This window comes from Ursus maritimus, unplaced genomic scaffold, assembly GCF_017311325.1.
Source record: "Ursus maritimus isolate PB19 unplaced genomic scaffold, ASM1731132v1 scaffold_3, whole genome shotgun sequence".
Taxonomy (NCBI): domain Eukaryota; kingdom Metazoa; phylum Chordata; class Mammalia; order Carnivora; family Ursidae; genus Ursus; species Ursus maritimus.
The window spans coordinates 4,364,250-4,384,721 of record NW_024425563.1 but is presented as its reverse complement, the minus strand read 5'-3'; the positions used below and the strand labels follow the sequence as shown (position 1 = coordinate 4,384,721).

The window sequence follows — 20,472 nt, the reverse complement described above, 5'->3', positions numbered from 1 at the left end:
CCCGCAGTTTGTGTATTTTAAAGAGCGGAGCTTGCTCACCTAGCAGTTCCTTGAGGCATGAACTTACACTGGTTAGTCGATGTTAGCTAATGGCCGATCTCCAGCCCTAAGAGGTGGTGAAGTGGAAGGGGGTGAGGACGAAAACTCCTCGGGGAGGTTGTCAGGGTCATGGGGCATTTCCCCTCTACTCTGCCCCTGGGCCACCCTCGTGATGATGGGGATGGGTTTTTTATTCAAGAAAACTGCAAGGAGACTTCCTGACTCCATGGAAATGTGCCGACGCCCTGGATCTGCTGTCTCGCTGGGAGGCTCAAAGGCCGGATGCCGTGGCCGGGACTCCATGATTGGAAGTGAAGCTTCCCATTCTCTGAACATTCCCTGTATGGGAGATGCCCGTGGTTGTCTTTAAAAGGGTCTGTTCTAAGTGGACCTCTGGGAGGGGAGCAGGACCCCCAGAGAGAGGCAGTCTGCAGGAGCTCAGGGGTGGGGGCAGATTGTAAAGACCAACCTGAGGAGAGGCATTGTTTGGTTGGAAATAGGGTGAAGTTGGAGCTCCTGATGAAGAATCTTGAGGAAGGCGCACACACACACGGAGAGAGAGAGAGAGACAGAGACGGATGAATTATTTTGTTGTTTATGTAACCCAGGGGTACTAATGCCACATTCCTGTTTCTATAGCCTGCACTTAAGTGCCCTTTGCCCTCTGCTCCCCCCCCCCCCCCCCCGTCAACCCTACCCTTCTGAACTCAGACAAAGCACACAAGGGTGAACGCTCTCCTGGACAGTTCCCATCGCTGAGGTTCCTCACCTGTGGTGAGCACTGTGTCTGTGAATGGGACACAAGGTGCAGCATGGGGCCACGGGATGGGGGGAGGCTTGCCTGTGCTAGACTAGGACACTGAATGGTTATCAGTGGAGGCTCTGCAGGGTAGGGAGGGCACAGGGTCCAGATGGCATGACCGGCTCAATTTGATTCCAACAGTGGTTAGTAGCTGAACGCCCAAAGGACAGTTGCAGAGCTTTGGTCCACAGGGAATCTGGGAAGGGGGTCCTCAGTGAGACTGCCTGCTGCAGCCCTGCTGACCCATAGACAGTCCTCCCACCAGAACTATCCCTGCTACTTCAGAAGCAGAGGGAAAGGCCCCGTGTTGGAACGGGGAAGGAACATGACACTTTTCTTTGTACGTGCACATAGTTCTGCTTTGCGTTAGCAAAACTCAGGGTGGCGGACATGACTCTGGACCGGTCATTTTCAATTTCCCGAGCTTCCTGGGCATAGGCATCACTTGGGGAGCTCACTAAACCGTTCAGATTCTGCTACTCAGTGTAATGGGGTGAGCCCTGGAAATAGGCGGTCCCCAGACCACTAGGGACATGCGACCCAACGGACAAATTTCCATTTTACTAAAAGCTGAACGCCGGCTTCATCTGTTCTGTGTTCCTCCCTCTAAGAGTTAGATAATTAAAACTGAGTCTGTGGGTGAGCGATTCCAGAGGGGCTGAGGGACCAAGGTTGCAAGTAGATTTTTCTGCAGTGGTGTGACAATGGACTATTTTGGCTTGCACAGAGGCAAGTGGGGACTGATTCTAACGGTGGGTGGAATGGCCTGTGAGTCACCCTTCCGTCTTACTAAATGTTTGCCCACACGGAAGATTCCCTCCATCCCTTGGTAATGATGCTATGAAATGGTGCTTCCTACTTGGAACTGCCTACTGGGTAATTTCTAGGACACAGAGGATCAGGAAAGTAATTAGGTTTTGGTTTCTTTTCTTGTCATTGCCCTGTGATTCAGATGCAATTGTTTACTTGTCATTCCTGATTTCTGAACAGTATCCTGCCCTGTCACATTCACATGCAGAAGCCAGAGGCTGTTTACTGCTCTGCAAAACAACTTATTTCAAAGCTTTTTCTTTGTGTACACAGCAGTGAGTAAAAATAGAAACCGCTAGCCCCAGAAGGAGCTGTGAGTAGATCCGCTGGGTGCTGAGCAGCGTAGGAAGTTTAGGAAAAAACCCATTCTCCTCTTCATTTTGGGGAGAAGAGGCAGTATTTCCGACAGGTGGAACCTGAGAAAAAAAAACCCTGTGATTATGTTTCTTAGACGCACAAATTGTCCTTAGCACACTCCTCGAAAGGATGCCCTGAATGCCGAATTTGCACGCAAAGACGCTAAGGAGGTTTGCGTTGTGTTCTTCCAGGCAGTGGATAGTTGCTAGATGACCTGTGCTGTGTGTTTTGCTTTCCCTTGTAGGTCAGTGCTCCTGTTCTCCAGCCCCGAGAACAGAAGGGAGCAGCCCAGCCTGCTGGCAAGTTGAAATGATGCATGTAGCTTCATGAGCATTGTGGCCCCATCCATCCATTCATTTATTCAGCGTAGACTTATAAGGAGCTCGATGCCAGATACTGGTCTAAGCACTGGCGATACAGCACGGAACAAAACAGCCCAAACGTTTGGGCTCCCCCAGTGGTCCTGCGCATGAGAGTCACTGGGAGGGCTTGATAGACGTTAACTGCACCCATGGACACTGCGGTTCAGTATGTCTGGACCAGACTTGTCCGATAGAAGTATAATATGAGCCACACATGTAATTTCAAATTTTCTAGCAGTCACATTAAAAAAAAGTATAAATAAGTGAAATGAACTCTAGTATCTTTTATTTAAACCTATATATTTAAAACGATATTATTTTATATCAATATATCATATAATCAATATAAAATAATAGAGACATTTCATATTCTTTCTTTGTGCTAAGTCTTAAAAATCTAGTGTGCATTCAACAACAGACAACACAACGGGGAGTGGCCACATTTCCAGTGCTTTTTAGCACCTGTGGCCTGTGGCCGCCATATTGGATGGCACAGGTGCGCACAGAGCCTTGGGATCTATAATTTCACAAGTAGTCCGGGTGATGCTCATGAATGAGCACGTGTGGCAAACACCAGACCAGAGGACCTCTAAGGAAGCTCCCCATTCTCACGCTCTGTCAGAATGTCGGGGGCGGGGGCACATCAATGTGTCTACCACTCACTTGGCAATTAACACGCTCTTCATATTTCAGAACATCAATTTCACATCTCGTTGGCTGTTCCCTGTTTTGCCTCCCTCCCATCGTCTGTTTCTAAGCTGACAGGGCTTCTTAAGAAAGACATAATGGTGCTGAGGATGATCCAAAGAAGAACATTTTAAGTGATCAAGAGGATAAGGAAGCTGTCTTATGAGGATAAAGTAAAAAGAACAAAACTCTTCAAGCTAGAAGAAGCAGGCTGCAAAGTAAAGCCTATCAAAGTCTGTGAGGTCATGAAGTAGATGGACGTGCTGAACATGAACGTCTCAAAATCCAAAAATAGCAGAACAAGAAGGCCTACTGGATAGTTGGAAATAGTTAGCTTTAGGACAAATAATGAGAAAAAAATACTTCAGGCAGCGGATACAGAAGTTAGGGAAGTCATTCCCTGCAGTATAGCAGCAAATAAAATGCAAACAGATTCAAGCAATGTTGGTTTGAGCTATAACTTTTTTTTTTTTTTTTTTTTTTTTTTTTTTTTAGGAAGGGAGAGAGAGGGTGGGGAGGAGCAGGGGGAGGGGCAGAGGGAGAGAGAGAATCTTACGCAGGTTCCACGCCCAGCGTGGAGCCTGACATGGGGTTCAGTCTCACAACCCTGACATCATGACCTGAGTCGTGAGTCAAATAAAGAGTCCGGGACTTAACCGACTGAGCCACCCAGGCGTCCCAATTGAGCCGTGACCTTTTATGATGTCCTGAAACATTTCATATCTCCGTAGTAAGTAGTTAGGTTCAGTTGTAGAAAGCACGCTTTCCATCTGTCCACCCACCCATACGTCTATTCATTAAACTTTGTAAGGGTCTACTCCACGAAATAGGTTTTGTTAGAGGTTTTCATACACGGACCTTCATTTAATACATACAGCCTGCATGCAGAGTAGATCCTGTTATGTCGTTTTATGGATGAAGAATAGGCTCAGAGAGGTTAAGTGACTTGCCCAAGGACCGGGTTGCGGGGCCAGATGTCTACAAGGCTGACCCAGAGCATTCTTATGAGCGAACTGAGATCCTCCTCTCTTGAAAGACCTATCACCAAGGCTGCCTTCAGCACATCTCAAGAGGCCAAAGCCAGCATTCTTAGTGCCCCACCATGATCAGGGGTGTGGAAATCTGGCAGGTTTCCAGGAGCTGCTGTTTGGCTATGACATGGCTGCAGATATGTTCAGTCAGTTTGGTTTGTTGAGCTTTCTTGGGCGATACAGCATGACAGCCTTTAGGAGACACGGCTCACACAGCATGTGAGAACCCCGGGAGTACACAGTGACCGAACGAGAGGAAACCATTACGATAATCTTTTCCGACTTCATTGTTCATAATAGGGCCCAGCCGCGATGTGGTAGTGACCTTGGCCCAGAGCTGGGATTAACGACCGCCTGGCCCCCGGTCCAAAGCTCTTTTCAGGTTGGTAGGCTTTGTGCGTGATGTCTTCTCGCTGCTTGTGCAAAGCAACTCAGAACCTGACATTTCATTTCCTGACATTTGATGGAGATGCCTGAAATATGTCACATTGGACTGAAAATCATTAGGACTAATAACATGCAAAAACGATTTATAGCTTGTAATTGAAAATTTAATGTTGGCAAAAATTATTCTGGGTGACTTCAGAGGAAAAGCGTAAATTTCCCGCATCTGCTTTGCTCTGTCCTACTAATATGCAGAGCTGGGCGCCTGCTGTTTTCTCCATCGGGCTGCCCTCCTCACTTGTCTCTCTCCCTCGGGGCCACATGCTGAGATACCTGGTGTACATTAGAGTAGAGCAGGCTCTGTTGCCGTAGCAAAGAAGCCCTAGCTGCTCAGCCCTTTGGTGTAGAAAGACCCTATTTCTCAAGCATGGTCTGACGTGGGCTGAGTGGATCCCCTGCATGGGCTGTCCTGCAAGATTCTCCTGCATGGCTGTCCTTCCACCTCTCATGGACATGGGTTCTCTTAGTGGCAGTGACACCGGGGTCTAAGCTGTTTCCATTCCACAGCTACCCCATCTTAGAGTCCTTTCCTTTAGCTGGTCAGTGTCTTTCTTATACAATACTACTACCACATTTTCTGCATTCCTTCAACCTTTGCCTCCCCCACCTCATTTCCCCTGGTAGTGCTTTTTTCATAATAGGCCATCAATACAGGCTGGATAATTAGATGCTATGCTTAATTGAAGGCGAAGGGTTGAAGGCTACTTTGAAACACACGGACAGGAAAGAGAGGCACAGCTGACCAGGTGCATGAGTAAGAAAGACCAGGGTTGCAGTCCACCGTAAATGCGTGTTTCTTTGGTCAACAGTGTTGTTCTCATCACATGAGCTAGTTCCGTCTCTGGCTGCGCTGTGGTTCCAGTACATAGAAGGTGACCGTTCCACCCATCTTGGAGGAGTGTGTTCATATTTGGGAATTACGAATGGAGAGATCCAGGTAAATGATTAAATGAAGGAAGTGGAACCTTCACAAGAACTGTGAAAAACACGACAGCTGTTTTCAGCTATTTGTAAGTCTATATTGTAGGCTTTGGGGTTGGCAAAGTTCCCTTGCTTGACCCCAAGGAGCGAAGCATAATTCATAGAGAGGTCTACTTGGATTCCATATACAGAACACAGTTTAAGTTCTCAGGAAGATTCCAAGAGGGAACTGGAGCCATGAGATGTTGGCGAGAGTGCTTTCAGGGGAGAATGATCTCGGAGTTCAAGTAACAGCAAAGTGTTTGAGTCTCGTTGGGGCTGGAGGGACTGTAGGAACTGACGGCAGAGAGGGAGAGGTTTCCTGATTTGTCTCCCGGGCTACAGATGTAATTCTGATGGGGAGTGGGTGCACTTGTTTGAGCTGTGGAAGGACTTGGCCTGTGTGACAGGGTGTATGTGGGAAACAGGACAAAGGGGGCAGGTACGAGGCCCGTGAGAGCAGCTGGGATGCCAGGGAGGAAAGTACGGGGCTTAGGCTGGGTGTAGCAGGGAGCAGGGCGAGAGCGGTGGGATCCAGGATGTACTTTGAAGATAAGGCCAGGAGAACTTCCCCTTGGATTGGATGTGGGTTTGAGGGGAAACAGGTTCAGAGATGATTCCCATGTTTATTTGGGGTCTGAGCGACGTGGTAAGTGATGGAGCCACCAGACCTGGTTTCTAATGATCTGTCTAGTCATAGAATCTGGCTGCTGCCCAGTCATTGAAGAGGAGTGAGTGTCAACATTACTCCCCCCCCCACGGTTGTAAGCAGGGCGATAAATGCTTTTAGCTCTCAATGACCTTCATAAAGTGTTCTAAGGAGATCACGCTCATTAGCTCTGGCAGGCAGTTGACTTGGGAGGAGGAGTGTGACTCTCAGGCCGGCTGGCTCAGGCTCATCAGCTGTGGCAGGCCGTCGGGACTGAGAAGGGCGAAGCTGACTGTGAACCAGGGCAGGGGTGGAAGGGAAATCATTCCGAGTGGAGGAGGCGTGCTCACTGGCCTCCTGTTCTCATCTCGGAAAAGCGTTACCCTCTATCGTATCATCCACTCACTCAGCAACGTTTCCAGAGTGGTCACGTGAGCCTGGGGGAATGTTCTAGGTGCTACCTCTGCTCCCTTAATCTGTGCGGTGTGAGGTCTGGCCAGGGGATTCCATAATGTGAATCTCAGCAAACCACAACGGTGAGGCAGACAGCAAGAATCTGCCTCGGTGGTAGATAAAGGAAGAAATGCCATAAACTGGTCATTGTGATCTGGAGGAGAGCATGGAGCCATGACAGAGAATGAATTTCACAAACAGCGTTAAAAAGGTGTAGAGGAAAGGAAGGCCTTGTAAGACCTCAGGCCTTAGGGGACAGTTTGCAGCCAAGTGACAAAGTCTCCATCCCTGGAAGGCGAGTCAGACACCAGGCTAGCAGAACCTGGCGCTCGTGCTGCTGGCCCTCCAGGGCAATGGCAGAAGACTACTTTCAGGGGTGTGTTCTCAGAACCGAGAACGCAGCACAGCTGACTCACATCTCTGTTCTGTGGTCCAGGACTCCATGTGATTTCCCCCTCCAAGGACAGGATTAGACCCAGAGTCTCAGGCTGGTGGTTAAATGCTTTCAGCTGCAAAGATTAATCACTCGGTGTGGCGGGGAGCCAAGTCCAGCCACAGAGAAAGCTCACCGTCATGAGAGGACACCCCTGGGGATTAACGGGAACAAGGCCCTACCATAAAGAACATCGTTTATTAGGGTCGGGTTTCCCGTGCACTTAGGAATCACTGTCCTGGAAAACTCAGTCACTAGTTAGTGTTGCCTGTGCGATGGTCAGCGAGTGGTCCCGGCTGGAAGGTCCGTGGTGTGATCAGGTGGCCGAGCAGTCGTGGCAAAGCCATGGTAAGGGGGCCATGCAGGGAAACATGACAGGAGAAGGAACCGGAGAGAACAAGTGCCTGGCTTCGTTCAGGAGCCCGGGAGAGGTGGACGTGCCTTGAGTTTTCTGGAAACTCTGCGTAGAGAAACAACCGGACAGCTCCCGTTTAGTGATGACTGAGAACCACCGCCCGTTCTGTCTGTGGACGTGTGTTCAGCCGTGGCGTGGTTCCCGGTGAGCGTCCCAGGGACAGACGGCCAGACAGAAGCTCTATCACGTCTAAGACCCAAGCTCGGAGGTCACGCAGGGTCTCTTCTGACCCGTCCCACTCATTAGAAGCGGGTCACTAAGATGACTTGTCTTCGCAGAGAAACGATCGAGGGCCCTCCTTTTTATGGGAGGAATGTCAAAAATCTGCAGACACAATTTAAAAGCACCATCACCCAGGCTCTGGCTCAGTGTACGTACATTCCTCCCGCCTTCTCGCCTCCTCACACAATGCCCCAAATCTCATCTGCGGTGGGATCAGACTCACAGTCTCTCCATCTGAATGGGACCAGGTGCAGATGAACACCTGGGGTACAACTCACCAAGTCCACAACCTCGGTTCCCGCCTTCGAAATCTGAAGGAGAGAAGCAAGGTAGCCGCCCTCCCACCCTACAAAGGGTACGTGCATGGAGAACAGACGCTTATGTCTCTGTCGCCCGTGGTGCTTGGCACGATGCGTATTAAAGTCAATGGAGCCACCATCCTGCAGTTTTTCTGGTGCTTCAGAACAACAAAACCGTGCGTGCATCCCTTCTCTTCCCAGGTAATGGAATTCCTTGCTGTTATTAGCTCTCTGCCACCGAGGCTCGGGGACTGCCGCCGTGATCCGTGGCAGGACCCGAGAGAATAAGCTCACGGCCGCGCTCTGAGCACATGAGAGCAACAGCTGACACCAGCTTGGGACGGGGGCTTTCGGGCGTCGTGGGAGAGCACTAAACCCTCTAAAGTTCCCTAAGCGTGTAGCAACTGCACGGTGCTGCTGGGACCTGCGCAGCCAGGGCTTCCCCACCTCTGGGATTTCATGCCAACTACAGAATTAAAGAGGCGGCCTTCCCATGGCGGGTCCCCAGATACTCTGTGGGCCACTTTTACAGTCCAGTCAGTCTGCTCTGGGCCATAAATGGAGATCCAGGCAAGCACCGTGGTTTCGAGGTGCTTCCTTCCTTACTGGCCCAGGATTAAAGGGGGGTCTCTCCCCTGCCAGCCAGGCTTCTCGCCCTGCCCCCATCCCCACCTACATCCCCACCGTTTCACGGGAAGTACTTCTCAAGAACAAAGGGTGCTCATAGTAGAAGCTCAGTTAATCTTTTCAACAAGCCGATGAGTGTCTCACCCTCAGGCCAGACACTTGAGCCGAGGGAGGTCACGGCAGGCTTAGGGTACGGCGCCAAGGAAGGGCCGAGCCAGGGTTCAAACAGGCAGTTCGGAACGTAGGCCGTTCACCATCACCTTGCTGTGGAACTCGGTGTGTTCTGAGTATAGAAGCTAAATGATCGGCAGTACTTACGTAAAACAATTTTTTTTTTTAAGGATTTTATTTATTAGAGACACAGCAAGAGCGGGAACACAAGCAGAGGGAGAGGGAGAAGCAGACTTCCCGCTGAACAGGGAGCTTGACGCGGGGCTCGATCCCAGGACCCTGGGATCATGACCTGGGCCGAAGGCAGACGCTTAACGACTGAGCCACCCAGGCGCCCCTAAACCAATTTCTAACAGAGGACTAGTGATGAACCATATTCTGCCTATAGTTCAGGAATTTTATGTAGACCAGTAAGAAAGCATTGACGACAGGTGTATCAATTCCGAGTTTACAGCGCCTGGCTACCCTGTGTTGGGTGCCTTTGGAGCCAGGCACGAAGCATTTTATATAGTTTATCAAAATTCTTGTACCTCAGCAATGTAGTCATTACAAAAATGGGAATGAAAGCATTGAGGAATCAAATTACTTGCCTAAATTTGCATAGCTGGGCTGTGACTGGACTGGGTGCATACACTTTGCAGCTTCCCATGTAGACTTCCTGGCATCCACTTGCCTGGCTCCCCCTGTCACCTTTCCAACCCTCTGTGGAATATCCACCCCCCCCCCCAAAGTCATCAATTTGCTAAAACTACTGTCTGTGGCTGATGGGTTTTCAGCGTAGTGAGCTGCCTCTGGATCCTCCCAGAAGCCTATGGCCGGGAGGCCGCGGTAGGGGGGCCTTGGGAATTCCCACAGTATTTCAGGCTCCACGACTGAGCTCTGCCCACTCTGACTTCTGCCTCGCCTTATTTTTACCAAGGTCAAGGGCACCCACGGGGAAAGGGAGGGAGCTCTCTCTCTCTGGGAAGTGTCTCGGGCACCCAGGGCTGTCTGCTAATCACCCGTTTCTTTGGCTTCTCACACACAGCCCGAGTCAGAGGCAGAGATGTCGTTCACCGAGCTAATTCCTGTAGGTCACGTCACTGAGACCTGGCTACACCCACATGGGTGAGGGGGAGACACACGTCTGCGCTGCCCAGGGCCCTCGGCAGGCCACCAACAAACATAACTCGGGTAAGAGATGCAGGTGGCAAGAGGCTGTCCTGTGTCTCGGGCTCTGTAAGGAGCCGGCTTGAGGGACAGCTTGAGCTTGGCGCCCTCCCGACAGAGACGGTCAGCAGGGACCACTCGCACGAAGCATGGTGTGAGCTGGTGGCGCAGACGCCAGCTGGGGCGTCTGGGGAAACGAATGCTGGTTTGGTTCGGTCACAAACTCACTCTTGGGGAGTCCTTCACCTGTGAGGGTCTCCGTTTTCTCAGCTGTGCATGGGAGTAATAAGCCCCGTCTCCCCTCCTTCCTGAGTACTGTCGGCGTAAAGCCAGGGCCCGGACTTTGGCTTCTGAAATCGCAGGACAGAGAGCTTTCCTCGGCCCTCCCAGGCCCTGTTCCTGAGCGCTCTGTAGCCCCTTCACTTCCTTTCTTTGCTTGGTCTTCTCGGCTGTCCGTCCGTCCGTCCGTGCAGTGGCGTCTGTACCCGACCCCATGCACCTGCCGGCCCCGGCTGGCTGCCGCGCCCGGACGAGGTGGCTCTGCTCACTTTCCCCGGAGAGCTCGTACCCACGCTCGCCCCGACAGGTGGGGAGCGGGGGGAGGCGGGACTACACACTCTGTGTCTGGTACCCTTTGATTAATATTAGATGTGCAGCGGCTTTGTTGGTAGTTGTTTGTACGTTAATAATTTTTATGTATTCCTAGTGTATTGACCCTTTTTATTATGAACTGACCCCCTTTACTCTAGCAATATGTCTCATCCTTGAGTGTGTTTTCTGTGGTATTGTCACTCCAGTTCCTTCACAATTACTGTTTGCAGAGAATATCTTTTTTCATCCTTTTATGCCCAAGCTATTTGCATCCTTGAATCTAAAGTGTTTTTCTTGCTGGCAACATATAATTGGATTTTGTTTTTCATCAAGTTTGAGATTCTGTGTCTTTTGATTAAAGTGTATAGAACGTTCACATTGTCAAAAGTTCATAAATAACACAAGTAAAACCAATGAATTAGTAACTGGTAGGGGTTTATTGTGCGCGCACCAAAAAGACAGACTGCAAAGCAGGACAGTCTGTAAAGCAGCGGCCCTGAAACCCACCTCGGGCAGGTGCCCGGCGCGGTGCTGACTCGGTGAGAAGGAGTGGCTGTGTATTCTCCGCGGTGACTGGTTACAATATTAGAATTTTCTTAAATGATAGGGAATTGGTTAGTGATGACCTCATATCAACCTTGGGAACCACCGCAAGTTTGGCTTATGATTTTCGGGGGCAGAAGCAAGAAATGGCCCAGGTCAGGTTAGTCTTGCAAAATAAGCTAAGTGAAGCTTTGCTTGTATGACTAAGGCGCTTTCTGTCTGCTCAGGGAATTTTCAAGGTTGGTTTCCCGTCTGCTTTTGATTTGAACACCATCTACTGTCATTACCCACACGGTTGGTTCCGCATCTCGTCTTGCTGTTGGTCGCCTGCAGTTCTGCCCTGTGTTTGTTCCTCTGCAATTTGTATCCAGTTTTTTATGCTGTGATTTTTCTTCCTCTGTTCATGTTTAGATATATTTTAAGCAACTTTAGTGAAGTAAAATTAACATACAATTAACTGCTAATGTTTAAAGTTTTGTAACTGGATAAATTTTGAGCTGGGTAACCGTGGGTATCATGGTACCCAGCCGGGCCCTGTCACCCCACTCACGCTACCTGTCCCCCACCTGTCCCCACGCTACCTGTCCCCCACCTGTCCCCTCCCTGTCGCCCCACCCATGCTACCTGTTCCCACTCTACCTGTCCCCCACCTGTCCCCACCCTGTCGCCCCACCCACCCCATCTGTCCTTGCCTCGCCCAGCAGTACAAAGCCAGTGGCATTATTACTGTCAACAGGTATTCATTTGTATAACCTAGAATTCTGTATAAATGGAAGCCAACAGTATGTGCTTATTTCATCTGACTTCACTCGGCATGACTGTTTTTTTAAATAATAAACAAACAAACAAACAAACATGATTATTTGCAGATTCATCCAGGATGCAGCGTATCAACAGATCATTCTTTTAGGCGGTGAGTACCACTCTGTGATGGATAGCTGATAGATTGATAACAGCGAGGTAGTTACAGAGATATTGATACAGATGTAGGCCTATACTACATTTTGTCTATTCGCCTATTGATGGACATTTGGGTTGTTCCCAGACTCAGGCTGTTATAAATAACGCTACTATAAACATTTACATCCAAGGTTTTGTGTGGATACATATTTTTGTTTCTCTTGGCTATATAATTAGTAATGAAATTACTGGATATTTTACTCAGTATACTTTTATAAGACATATAATTTGAAAATATTCTGTCCCACTTTGACGCTTGCCTTTCTGCTTTCTTCATGGTGCATTTTGAAGAGAAGTTTTTAATGTTAATGGAGTCCAGTTAACCAGATCTTTCTACTTACTCATTTTTTAATCATTTCCTGCTGTATCTTTCTATATTCTTTTATTTTAAATTCTCTTAGTTTTAATTATCTGTGTTTTTGGACATTTTAATCAGTGTATAGTTGCACATTCTAGCCCACACCTGCCAGCCCACACCTGCCAGCCCACACCTGCTCTCCTGCACCTGCAGCCCACACCCGCCAGCCCGCACCTGCTCTCCTACACCTGCCAGCCCACACCCGCCCTCCTGCACCTGCAGCCCACACCCGCCAGCCCGCACCTGTGCTAGCAGGTGACTGTGCTGTCTCAGGTCTCACTTTGTCTTCTCTGTGCATCACTGTGAAGGTTGTATAAGCAGCTACGATGCATGGACGTGCCCGCCCCATGCTGGTGGTACATGGTGGGAGCTTGTTCTCTTATTCTTGGAGTGCTTGAAACAATTCATAATCTTAACAGTATAACTGGTGTACTTCCACGCACTGTGAAGGGCCAGGGAGAGGCCATCACCACGAGGGTCTGCCTGCGTCTCCAGGGTCAACATTCTGTAGGCTTCCTTCCTCACGTCTCGTTTCTGGTGCAGCTCCTCTGCATTCTGCATTTCCACAGCGAATCCGAGCATTCCTGAATTGGAAGCAGCTTCAGCAGCAGCACGAACAGAAACACACAGAGTTGGGTCCCGCTCCTTTCAGTGCATTTTGGGATAAGATGTTGCCTAGTGCCCGCAAGTCATGCCGACATGCTGGGCAGCGGTGGACCCGAGTTCCTGGGGGGCATCCCCGCACAGTGAGAACCACTAAGACATTAGTGGCTTACACTTGTCCATCCTCGTCCTTGGCTAATCATGGGCTTCTACATGATTTCAGACAATTTTTGGTAATGACTATCAAGGAGCAATAAAAATACTCATTCCTGAACATCACCACTGCCCTCACTTCCCTGGCAATCAGAGGGCTATTTACATTCCCAGGGTACTCGGACCAGCTTTCGTGGCACGTGTGCGCAGAGGACGCCCGGTGGGCGTCCTCCAGGCCTCCAGAGCACTTCCGGCCACCCATGATGGGGCAAGGGCCTCATGTAGATGACATCGGCCCAAGTCCGATCATGCTAGATTTTCTTGGTCAGGATGCCGAGCCTGCTGACAGTTACTTGGAGTCAGAAAGTGTTGGCTGTGGATTCTTCTGGGCTTTCAGCCTCAGATGCGGGGAAGGGTGGCCGTCTGCTGGGGTGAGCTTAGGTGGCATGTGTGACCCTGATTGGGGCCCGCTGAGTCCATTGTCTGCGGACGAGCTGGTGACCCTGAGGATGGCTTAGGTGCATGGGCTCGATCGAGCAGGTGTGGGCCTGTAGAGGGGCCAAGAGGAGGAGTAACGTGTGGTGAGCTTCACAGGACCCATCCCCAGAACTAGCTCTTTCTCTGACCTGTAACAGGACCTGGAGCGAAGCATCTCACAGACCTTCGGCGGATCAGCTTCTGCATTTGTGAGGACAGAGGTGTGTCAGTGAGCCGGGCTGGGCATGGTGTGAATAGTAAGATTTCTCACCTACTACGGAGGGGCCTTAAGGGAACCAAAGGACAGCCAGGTATTTCCAAAGCAAGTGAACCTAGCTAATCGAAGTCCGTGCTCGTTGGTTCGTTTTCTTTGAAAACAGGGTTTCCCGGGAAATTGTTATACAAAGCTTCGATGTGCTTGTCTTAAGCCCTGCGAAGGGTCATCTGTGACATGAACCGCCTACGACTTTGTCCCAGTGCCGTGGAGTTGAGAAACTACCTCTAAACTAAACTCCGTTACACAGACCAGGATTTTTTCTTATTAGTTTTTCAATTGAATTATTGAGTTTATTAAAAAATAAAAGACAATTTGAATATTATCTATCCGGCATCCCTCCAAGTGCTTCAAACTGTTACCATAAAAATGCTATTTAGATGATGAGAACGTATTTTTAAAAATCAGAAATGCATATTTACTGCATCCCATGAAAATTTAATAGTTAAATGTTGTGCTTTTCATTCAATTATTGTGCAGCTGAATTATGTATGGGAGGTACGTGGTGCTTATCTCCTTATTTACATTTATGAGATCTCCATGCAGATGGTGTGCTAGGAGGGGCGGGAGGGCAGAGGCTGGCTGTGCTCCGCAGAAGGGACCGTCTGAAGCCTGAAGTGGAGAAACAGAAGAGGGTTTGAGAAATTCGGTGGGCTCGGACAACTCTGGCTGCTGGCAAACGGTACTCGCCACTAATACCACACTTAACTCGAGAGTCATTGCTACCCAGCACTGTATCTCTTGCTGCACTTGGAGACAAGGCTTTTCAAACAGCCCTGACCTCCAGCACCGGCATTTCACGCACAAGGCCAGGGTGACGGTCACAGAGCCGCATACAGCTCTCCTCGCCCCTCACCCCTGCACCCTCTACCTGACAGCCACATGTAATTGACTCTCCCCGGGTGGGTCCCCCTTGAAACTTGGCCTCTGGAATTCACCCCGACCACGGCTGGAGCAGCGCATAGCAGAGATCTTTCCACCCTGTTCTTCAGCTGAACTGTGAGTCAGAACCCCGGTCCCTCCTGGGTCTTCTGCTGGGTCTCACCCTGGGTCCCAGCTCCGACTCCAGTTCCCAGACCTGGATCTCAGGTTCTTGCTTGCTAGGTCTCCTTGGCGCCCATGGTTTGGCTTTGGTGGGGTCGTCTGCGCGCACCTGCTGGATTCGGCGCTGCTGGGGCCTCTGTTCTTCATGCCCTGCCCGTACTCTTTATAACCTCTTTGGTTTTAGGTGCAGTTCCTGGAAACTGAACTCTACATAGTTGATCCAAAATTGATGGGCCCTGGTGTCGCCACCTATTGGCCACCGCGCCCTCTCCTGAGTGGCTGTCAGGATTCCCCGTCTGAACCTCCCGGCTTTCTGCGGCTAGGCTGCTTCCCATTGGTACAGAGGACCGTGTTTGCAGGAAAGCCACTGCTGGCTTTCATACTCTCCTAAGTCAGGCTGTTCCTGGTCCCTACATCATGTGTCCTGATCCCCCCCCAACTTCCACCCTGCAGCACTCCAGTCTACCCCCCAAATGGGGTCTGTGATCCCCTTTGCTGTTGTCCCTTAGACATCACTGTGCATTGGCGGGGACTTACCCAGCCACCCATCCTAGGAGGGGGGCTGCAGCGTTGGCTCAGGGGAAAGGAAGAGCAGCCTTTTCCCGGCCTGCTGCCCCCCCGCCCCATTCTCACACTAGAGACACCTAACAGAAAACAGCCAGGTAGAGCCCCCTCCTTCTACCCAGCATAGCTGTTCCAGACATTTGCTTGCCCTTCATTCCCGTCTTTCCTGGCCCTTCCATTTGTGGGAGGCTGTCCTCTGACCCCAGACTCTCAGGCCCTTTTGTCACCTGGTTTCTGGCTGGATTCAGCCAACAGGAGACTGCGGGGAACGTGGCCCTTGCCTGTTTCAGGCAGTGTGTGTGGCGGTGGCTGCTGCCCCCACGAGGTTCTGGCTCCTGTCGGGACAGCCTGGAAGCCTCCTGCCAAGGTCTGGGCTTCTGCGGAATGCACACTCGGGAAGGGGACTGTCATGACCACCTCCTCCCCGTGCACTGCAGCCCAGGGCCCGCAGCTCCAGAGCTGCTCGCCCAGGCTGCCTCACTGTGTCCTGTTGGGCCGACTTCACGGTCAGCTGCATCCTCAATTAACCGGCAGCCTTTGGGGATGTCACCGTCTATTATGCATCTATCAGCTTTAGTGAGACACAGCTTCAGAGATCCTAAGATGTAAACAATGGTATATTTTAGAATTGGGTCTTTATCGCCATCATTATTCCCTGTTTTGAAGACTGAATATGTAACGCACACCCTTGCAGGAATTCTCAGATCATTTAACGTGTTTAGTCAGTCCTATTCCTATTTAGTGTTTTTTTTATTTCTCATTTTTTAAACTTACCTGACTACAGCTACGGTTTTATGCTGTAGCTATTAACCAATGGGAACATGTTTCCCAATAGCGTATACCGAGGAATATTAGGTCAATATGTGAAAAGCATGTGGTTCATAACAGACCTCGAATATCCCATCCCCTCTTTCCCTCCTGCCAGCTTTCCCCTCCTGCCAGCCTGACGCTGAGTTTTAAACCTTCCATGGAAAGTTCTTTCATCTCTGCTTTTCAATGAATGAAAATCCTATCTTTATTTTTTCCTGGGACAACAGACGTGGGCCCCTGAGGGACCATGGCAGGCAGAATCCCAAGACTGCCCCCGAAGTCCTCAGCCCCTGGTGAGCACACAGCTTCTCCCACTTACTGAAACACTAATTGAGGTGCTGCTCTGAAGGGGTTTCCAGAAGAGCCCAGATCAGTTGGCCTTAATGTTGGGAGATTATCAAGGTGACCTAATCAGGTGAGACCTTAAAAAAAAGGTAAGACCTTTCTCTTCCTGGAGACAGATTCAAAGCATGAAGGGCGTTTGATGCGTGAGAAGTTCTCCTCTACTGGCTTTGAAAATGGAAGGAGCCATATGACAAGCAGTACAGGTGGCCTTTTGGGGCTGGAGCACCCCCACTGACAGCTGGGGACCTCAGTCCTGCAACCGCTAGGAACTGAATCCTGCCACCTCCACTTAAGCTCCAGTTGGGGACGCAGATTCTGAACAGAGAATCTGACCACGGCCTGCCTGGCCTCTGGCTTGGGCAACTGTGAGCTAATTGTTGGGTGATGTGTGTAGTCATTATGCCGCAAGAGAAGAGTAGCCGGGGGATTTTTTTTTTTTTTTTTTTTTTTTTTTTGCAGAGGGGAAACTAAAGCTAAGAGAAGTGGTATCTCATGCTCTGTGATGTGACTCCCACAGGTGCCATGCCGGTTCCCAGACGTGGGACTGAGGTGCCCACACAGGTATCCCTTTCAAATGACAATTTTGTTAAAGAAGAGAAAACACCTGGTTTTCCATCAGAGTAGTCCGATTAGTCATCCGGAGCGGCAGTGGTTGCTCATCAATATTGCAAGCCCCCCGAGCCATTGCGGGGGCTGCTTTGTCTTTATTCCTGGTCTAGAAACAGGTGCAGATGGTGTGACTACATTAAGGCTGTCCTTCACCTGAGCCAGGATGTGGCCGCTGTTTACCCAGAATCGTGTTGCAGGGGATCTGAACGGACACCGCTCCCAGCGGGGCGCCCCGCGGCGGTCGGGACACAGATGGCTTTGCTATGGTGACAAAGCTGCTTCTCTGTGTCCTTCCTGGCTGCTGGGCTCCATCTGCTTTTCCTTCCAAATTTGGCTTCTGATGAGAGGGAGCAGAGAGAAACTGGGCTTTGGGGATCACATGCTCCTACCATACTTCACTGTTCCCTGGTATGCCAGCACCAAAGTCGGCCTCAGTAACTGGGCACCAGAAGGAACTATTTCCATGTGCCAGTTCATACGCTCAGTCTGACTCTTCACTGCGAGGTCTGCCCACCTCCACCGGTCAACCTAGCGTCCGTCCGGAATACCACATGGTGTGATTTGGAGACTCAGGACCATTGACTCTGTCCTGGGCCCAGGCGAGCAGACAGCTCTTGACTGAAGGAGACTCCATACCACCCCCATTTGCGCCCACCAGCAAAATTCCCGAAGCATCTATTGCTACTCTACCCAGGTCCTTGAAAAGATGCCAGAGCTGAAAAATAAGATAGAAATCACCAGGGAAATGCAAATAAACCACAATGAGCTATTATCTCACACCAGTTAGGATGCTTATTTAAAAAACAAAGATAGTAAGTATCTTATTATTAAAAAAAAGTATAACAGGATGGAATTTCCTCAAAAAAATTAAAAATAGAAATACCATACGGTCCAGCATTCCCACTTCTGGGTATTTATCCAAACGGAATCAGGATCTCAAAAGTTATCTATACTCCCATGTTCACTGCACATTATTCACTATAACCAAGCTAGGGAAACAACCTAAATGTCCTTCAATGATTGAATAAAGAAAATGTGGTATATGCGTACTGTGGAATATCACCCACCCTTGAAACAGAAGTCCTACCATTTGTGTAACATGGCTGGATCTGGAGGACAACATTCTAAGTGAAAGAAGCCAGACACATAAAGACGGATACGGAATGGTCTCGCTTACAGAATCTAATGTGGTCAGGAAGCCTAGAGGAGCGTGGTGCTTGCCAGGGGCTGGGGGAGGAAGACATGGGAGATGATGGTCCAGGGTATAGAATTTCCATTGTGCATGATGAATACTTTCCTGAGATCTAATGCGCAACACGGTGATGTAGGTACCAACACGTACTGTGTACTTGAAACTTTGTAAGACGTGGATCCCAAGTGTTCTCGCCACACATGACCACCCACGAACAGTGGCGGTGTGAGGTGGTGGGCGGGTTCATTAGCTTGATTGTGCTGGTTATTTCACGATGTCTATATGTCGAATCATCACGTGGTATGCCTTAAATATATACAATAAAAAGTAAAAATAAGGTGTAATTTCTATTCTCAAATAGCTTATGGTGAATAAAATATAGACTACAGTTAAGTGAGATGATTTGAGATACAGACAAAATCTCCTACATAACGTCCCAAGCCTGAAGAATCACTGTGGGTTGAATTTGGGCGTTTTTGTAGAGGACATAAAACTTGAACCGGATCTTGAAAAATTAATATCCAGTTCTGGAAGCCTTTCTTTATTTCAGATAGACACATCAATAAATACATCCGTTGGAGAAGACTTGGAAACAGAAAAGATTTGAGAAGGCAAAAATTTCCCCAAATCCCCTAAGACCGAGATACCAATTTGTAACAACCAGGACAAGCTTGTAAAACTTTTATTTTGCCCATTATCCTAGTTTATTTCTTGTATCCTGACTAGAATTTATACTTCCTCTGGTACCGATACAGTTCAGAGACATCTTAAAAATGAAGCACAATGTACAAAAATACAAAAACCTTCTTAAATTATAGCAGTCCTCTTATTGCCTAGCATAAAGTTTTTGACTTCTGTTAACTGATTGTGTCCTCCTTAGTTCTTCATTACCAAGGCCAAAGAGAAAGGTATCGATTTGTATTTCTACTATTTCTGAATTCAAACTCTGCTTTATTTATCCAGCTTTTTACCTTTTTATACAAACAGAAGCGAGTTAGAGAATACTGGGTAACATAAGAGACGACGCATTTAACTACAGTTTCTGACAACATGCCTTGTGTTGTTCAAACGGAAGACGGTGTAACACTGAGTTACCCGGGTGCCTGCAGAGTCACTTTTCGTACGTGACAATCCAGCCTGTGCCAACCGCCACCTAATGTTCTGGCCGCGTCCAGCACAGAACATAAAAACCCCTTATCAGACTGTCCGTGGGTGTGGGTGTTAGAGTGCCCCCCTCGACCATCGGCTGTCTCCAGCGCGCCCGCGGCAGGCCGGGATCACCGCGTATTCGTGTTTGAATTCTCCGGCAAGTGTCCGCGGCACAGAAGTCGCGGCGGCTCGTTAACACAAGGAGACGTAGGTGCCGGACACCAGTCGTGCGCGGGGAAGCGCGATCGTGCCGATGCGGCGAGTCCCGTGCGCTGCAGGGTGACTGTCAGCGGGACATAAAAGTCGTGGCTGGCGGCCTTCCGGACTGCAGTGTCTCTTCCGTGGGATGGGACACAGAAGCCCGACCAGCAGCCATGCGCTCGAGGATCTCTCAGGGCAAGTGCCGGTCAGCGGCCCCTCGGTGTTTACTGACCGATTTTCCTGGCTCCGCGGGCGTACACGGGCATCTTGGGGGATCCGAAGATGAGCGAGCCACAGAATTCATCCCAGGCGTCGAATCCACTGGCGTGGGGTGCGGCTCCGGCTCACTGGGCTCTGACGGGTTACGGCGCACCCAACACCGTCAGCTTGTTTTTCACATACTTGACGCCAAGCAGCTTCATTTCACCGGCATACTCTGAAACATTAGTTACTGTTTCCCGTCGATTCCTCCGAAGAAGAGCACGAAGCTGTGGCTTGTGTATAAGATGACTTACTCCTCCCCTCAACTCCAGACCGCAAGGACCATGGGGCGGGCGGTAGAGGTGGGGAGCAGCGGGGGTCCCCCCTCGATCACCCAGCACCAGTGCAGCCGGGGGTCCCTCCTTAGGAAAGTGAGGCACAAAGCTGTTCTGTGGGTGGGTTCCTCTAAAGGCCTTCCCCCCCCCCCC

General features: G+C 49.8%; 1 long non-coding RNA gene across 1 annotated transcript in view; it reads left to right on the top strand.

The window, feature by feature from the left end:
- LOC121105775 overlaps positions 1-20,472 on the top strand; it is a 366,257-nt gene that overhangs the window by 344,175 nt on the left and 1,610 nt on the right. The gene's annotated exons all lie outside the window — the stretch shown is intronic.